Source organism: Acipenser ruthenus, chromosome 20, assembly GCF_902713425.1.
Source record: "Acipenser ruthenus chromosome 20, fAciRut3.2 maternal haplotype, whole genome shotgun sequence".
NCBI classification, from domain to species: Eukaryota; Metazoa; Chordata; class Actinopteri; order Acipenseriformes; family Acipenseridae; genus Acipenser; species Acipenser ruthenus.
In genome coordinates, this window is record NC_081208.1 from 28,973,151 (window position 1) to 28,979,332 (window position 6,182).

General features: G+C 41.5%; 1 long non-coding RNA gene across 4 annotated transcripts; it reads left to right on the forward strand.

Moving 5' to 3' along the window:
- Positions 1–1,599: 1,599 nt before the first annotated feature.
- On the forward strand, positions 1,600–3,985 carry LOC117425041 (uncharacterized). Of its 4 annotated transcripts, none has more exons than XR_004547959.3 (3): positions 1,600–1,774; positions 1,959–2,060; positions 3,108–3,985. It is a non-coding gene; the product is annotated as an uncharacterized LOC117425041 (long non-coding RNA). The 4 variants fall into 4 exon arrangements; XR_009307928.1 differs by lacking the exon at positions 1,600–1,774 and adding an exon at positions 2,554–2,671 and having other exon boundaries at positions 1,781–2,060; XR_009307929.1 differs by lacking the exon at positions 1,600–1,774 and adding an exon at positions 2,590–2,671 and having other exon boundaries at positions 1,781–2,060.
- The last annotated feature ends 2,197 nt before the right edge of the window (positions 3,986–6,182 follow it).

A 6,182-nucleotide genomic window follows, 5' to 3' on the forward strand; every position in this document is an offset into this window, starting at 1 on the left:
AGTACTGCACTAAACGCTCAAGAAACGCATCTGCAAAGCGCGTTGAGCAGACACCTGATTGACATGTTATATTGCCAGTCCGTTTCAATCATGATAGCAGCACAGCAGCTTTGAATTTAAAGAGGTGGACGCAGGTGCTTCAGGACCCAACCTCCCCAAGAGAAACGACTTCTCTTGCTCACCATATGTGTATTACCGATATCATGACAGGTGTTCATGCGGAACTGTCCATTACGAGAAGTTGAAGCAGTCCAGTCTGTATTCCATTACCTTTATGGTGAGGATCCAGTCACGGTAGCATCAGACCATGCAAAACAGCATTGATAATAAAACATACCACAAGAGGATGCTTTGACCACCAGATGTCGCTTCTGATTTTTTTTTACCGGTTACAGTCTTAAATCCTATTTTAAAAAAATATTTAGATCAATAAAAAATATATATATATATTGTACAGTATTTAAAAAAAAAACACATTTGTTTTGTTAAAAATATCAAAAGACACACAATAAGGCTAGAAACGTTCAGAATCGAAAGAGGACATTTTTGTTTTGAGTTTAGTTCCGTAACCATCTGAGCCATTATTGCTGCCGAAAGCGAGAGGAGATTTCCAGCCCTTTCACTGCTCTGAGAGGGTGATGTCACCAGATCCCTGGAGGGGGTGGGGGGTTGTGTGAGTGACATCCAGCCCGTCTTGGGAAGGCTCCTCCTCCTCCACGGAATCCGCATGATTGGCAACGCCAGGAAAATCGATACAGGTATCAAAACTGGATGAAAGCATTCTGCAGCAAAAATACTGTCCTTCATTTGAGCTTGTTAAACCGTCTTCCCACGAGTCCACCTGTCTGCAAACCCTTCTGCTCCCCTCTTCCATAATCGTTAATCATTCTGTTGTCAGTATTGAAAAATTGCTCAAGAAAAAAATATTTTAAGGGGTCTTTTAGTTTTTTAATCGTTAACAACAAAATTACGTGTTAGAAATGTTATTCATTCTATTGTTACCGGTTAGGTATTATGTAGTAATTTATTTAGAAAAAAAAAAAAAAAAACGTGCAGCCAAAATTGTTCAACAAATATCAGACCGTATAAACGGGTACGCGGGACGCCCCTAATTCAATGCAAAATGACTTGCTTTTCTTTGTTTTGCTATGGCACGCAATGCGATGTTATTTGCTAAAATATTTGTATACACCTTTTAAAGTTTTCGGAATTGTGAGGGCATTCTTACACAATTTATTATGAAGGAACCCCTTCATAGAAATAAAAACTACTGTTAAAAAAAACAATGTTCGTCTTTTTAGCAGTATTAGTATTTATTTATTTATTTTAAGAAAAAAAAATCAAAAGGACTCAAAGTGATACCAGGTGAGATTCGAACAGGAGAAGGGATGTGTTGTAAGTTTTGTTGTGTTTTGTTGTAACCTCTCTGGACCACACTTGAAGCCGTTAACAAGTCTTTTTTTTTAACTTATAACAACGAAAAGGAAGCCGCGTCACTATTCACGTGACAAGTCAAGTCATATTGAAACTACCCTAAACAATAAACACACACACACACACACACACACACACACACACACACACACACTACCATAACCAAGGATATCATGCTATACATACATTAGAATTTATCTTTGCCATAGTAAGCAATCCGCTGTGAGACTTCTACTGGGAAACTACAACCCCCAGCAGGCAGCTCGAGTTGCTTCGATAGTGACGTCAGAATGGGTTCGGACAAGGGGGACAGGTGAGGTGGTAGAGAAGGATGACACAGGTAAAAGGATGGCTGTTTAACAGTATTTATCCCAGTGTTGGTTCTGTCTGTCGGTTACTAATTCAATTGTATACAGAGGTCGTTCTCACACCCGGGGCACAGGGATACGTACTCTCCAATATAGTCGGTACTTTTAGGGTGAAGTTACATAACAAGGAATAACGCTTTGTTTAATTTCTGATAGGGCACGTTGAATAACTCAACAAGCACGCATTGCGAGAATCGACAGGTCATTTCTGGTGCTGGCTTCACGTTTGAAATGGATACCCCAGAGTTACCTGTCGAGGTAAGTAGGTGTGATAACGCTCTCTAAACCATAGGACTGGTAACATTGTTTTTAAATGACTGTTTTGTAGCAGTCGTTTTATTTTATTTGTGGTGGTGGTGTTATTATATAGAGTTAATCTATGTTATCAAATATGTACATCTCTAGTAGTCATATGTGGAGATTAAATGAACGCTAATAAGTGACGTCAACGTTATATATAGTACCCATCCACTTCTAGCTATAGATACAAAAACTAGAGCATTGACCATTTACTCTAAAAGTGTTGCAATACCAAAAATAGGTGTGTGGTGTTCTGTTTTTTATTTTTTTTTAACGGTAATCAGAGAGAAAGATGGAACTTGAACTTCTCTTGTGGTTTCCAGAATCGTATTTGAATTTCTGTTGAACTGGCAGCTACAGGAAGTCATACTGTACTTAGTTCTGTGACTTATCATAAACACCCCGGCTTAACAAATACAATGTCTTTGTGCCCTTTTATGACGCGGGAGAGGTTGTGTAATAACAGAATTCTTGTGTGCATCCTGAGCTTCCTGCAAGGACCAGACAGAAAGGAGGCCTCACTGGTCTGCAAGATCTGGTACTTAGCTTCCCAGGACTGGCAGTGTAAGGTAATACCCTTCCCTGCTTTGTCCAGGTAACTATGTGCTGTTGTCTGTCTACACATTCATTACAAACCTTCTGCTGTTTGGTTAAACAGTTCCCTTGCTCAGCAATAGGTGTCACTAATCCCCACTATAAAAATCCTCCAGGCTGTGCTCAACCGGATTGCTGTTTTCTTGGTTTCCTAGACACTGCTGTTGGTGCTACAGGGGATATTGTAGTTGGATACGGGTAACGGGCTACTTCATGGAATTATCCACCAAGTAATGAAAGGAATAGCAGCTGGTATCTGGGAGATTGGTGCAGAATCAATGCCTAAGGGAACCAATGACCCGTGCTCTGTGGCTCTCCCTCTCTTTTTGTATCGGTCGATGCATGTACACCGTGCTCTGTGGCTCTCCCTCTCTTTTTGCATTGACCCCTTGTGTCTTGTGTTTCCCGTAGGTCCCTGGCCGTGCTGGCGGAGGAGTGCAAGGTGCTCAAGAGCCTGGACGTGTCCATGTGTAAAGGTTAATGTGTAAAGGTTTCCATGGCAGCGGTCGAGCTCCTCCAATCACAGCTCCCCAGCCTGGAGAACACCTACACTCTCTCTGTGGGTGGGGCTGACCTTTCCTTCACCCTCTGAGGAGGACACCGGTCACTGGGAAGAGAGGAGGAGCCCAGGGTCCAGACAGGCTGCAGGGGAACCTGGACGTACCCCACCTACTGGAACTGCACAGCTGCTTGCTGGGTGTTAGGGGACTGGGGTGCTGTGCTGTTGGTGTATTGGGGTAATCCAGAGTAACTCCAGCCTCCATAATCTATCTGGAAGTGCCAGTCTTTTACACAGGATCCTACAAGAAGAATGTGTTTTGTCGCAGGTAGCCATGCTGTCCCAACCCAGCTTGCGTACGGACTTCATGTACAGTAACAATTCAACATGCCTGCCAATAACTCCACCTCAGCTCTGCATCAGAACACAGAGGCGCTCTTTCTCTCTCTCTATAGATATAGGTATAGATATGTAGAATTGGGCTTTACAAGCGCAGCACTGATATATAAAAAAGGGATTTTCTACTGCCGCAATACACTTGCAGGAAGTGTCCAGCTTTCCCTGTGGTGCTGAGAGGACACTATTCAAATCACATCTCCTTTTGTTTAGTACACCAAACATTTTTCATTTGAAATTGCCCACGCAAACCTGGTCTCAGGACAGCAGAGGTTAAGTGCTTAAATAGATGTCTTTACAAAGCATTATCATACCAAGAATAAGAAACAATAATTAAGAAATAAAAAAAACATATCTTTCAGGGATGTAGAGAATTGGGGTTTACTTCATTGTTCAGTTTCCAACTGCGGTGGGACCAGAGTCAGGGTGGATATGTAGGCGGATGAATTATACACAGCTGTAACAATTACTATATTCACACACTTATTGTCTTGAGATTCAGCTTTTATTAGAGAGCTCCCCTAAATCCCTTGTTTAGAAAGATACAGGGTATTAATGCTTGTGACAGAGTAGCCGTCTGCCGCGTGGGTGTGTGCATTCGCTGCTGAGTGACAGGCAGGAGATCGAGACGGAGATTGAAATTGATACACCCCGCAGGCAAACAGGATTTATGTACTTAACAAGTCAACACACTGAACAGCTCACGTGACACTACCAGCAGTGGTAGCGTATGGAGCACATACAACAGTGTATGGAAACTTTGGTGGGATCTCCAAGCTCTGAACTAATCTCTGTTCAGTAATAAACTAACGTTGTTGAAGAGCTTGATCATGGCAGATATGTGACAGATTACTGTACATCCAACAAACGGCTTACCTGTACCGTCAGGTACCTTTATTCCAGCAGGTTGTGCAGAATCACATGATACGAGCACTCAGCCCCATTTAGTTATCATGGAGTCTGTAAATGTTTAAGGAACAAGTGATATTTGTATAGCTTTGACTTCCTTCTTTAATCTTTTATATCAGTTATTCGTTGCCCAAACTCCAATCTGATCTGTCCTTATTCTTTTAAGCTGCTGAAAGATTTTTTCTGTGTGTTAACAATTCAATATAATGTCTAGGATTACATGCTGTTTCCTCGCAAGATTCGCTGCCTTTTTTAATACCCAAGCTACTCTTGTGTTTATGTGGAGATTTTACATGTACTTGTCAGCATTGTTCACAGATACTCCAAGATATTCCAGTACTGTAATCAAAATGTCTCGCCACCTTGAACAGTGTCTAGTGTAACTGTAATATCTGCTGTCCTGTAAGAGATCCATTTAAAACATTATTTTAAACAAATGAAACATTCAAAGCTGGCAGTGCAGAATCAAATACATCTTTATAGCCCCAGTCATTTCCATCAAACTGACCTCTGTCTTTCAAACCCCATTCATGTTCTCATTCGCATTTGTAAATACAGTAGGTTAATAATATTCTGTCATGTACACAAGGCATATGGGAAGAGGACCAGATTCCCTTTGCCTTATATTATCCAGGAGGGGAATGACAAGATCCTTTATCCATTCTGTGTGCAACAAAAAGTTCAGTGTATTCTAACACATACATAACAATTAAATACAAAACCAACAACAATACATGGTATCCCTGCCCCTGCTGAATTAGGCCAGCTGTCACCTTATTTACACACACACAAGGTTATACAGTAGTGTTGCACAATGATAAAAGCTGCAGGAAGACACAGCATGTCTTTGCAAAGCGAGCGCTTGGCAATTCATGGAGTTGAAGACAAGGGTACAGTATATGCCTGTAACAGAGCTCAGGGATTGAGCTCCAGATCACTGCTGGTACGAGGGTGACCACACAGACACACTGCTGGGAAAGACCTGCTTCAGTGGTTCACAGGATTTTGTGATTTCAGCTGTGGCACTGAAGGCCTGTCACTCGGAGTTACCCTTCAACCTTTTAAAGCAACAAAGTTACATGCCAAGTTTCTGACGAACATCATTTTGGTGTTTAAGCTTATTTTTTTTAAAATGCTGTGCCTCTATATATGCTGCAATAATAATTGCCATGGTGGTTTCAGTTACAGCAGGTATACTGTATTCCTCACCAGTGTTCAGTATACAGAGCCGTGTACGTGAGCCAGCGTCAAGGCTACTTAACCTTCCTGCAGGTTCCACACAATACAAATGCATCCAAGTCAAAACAGTTTCCTTACACAAGCTTACAGTGTTGTCTAGCGCCTCATCTTTAATATACCGTATCGCACCTCCATTCTTTCAGAAGCAGAATGTGGAACTTTACCCAGCTTGAGTCCTTATCAATGATTATTTTGTTGTAAACCCTAGCTCTCAGGGAGGCTGTGTGAACGATAGATCAAAACTGCCACAACCTATAGAGGAGGTTTCACAGTAATTGTTAGCAAATATAACACAAGATAACACATACAAAGAGAAGAAAGAACCAGCAGGAAGTCCAAAGGTCCAACTGGGAGTTCAAGATAACAAAGGCAGTCAAATGCCAATTATATTATATATTTATATATAAATCCCCTTCAGTCAATTCGTGCTAGTTTCCTACCTA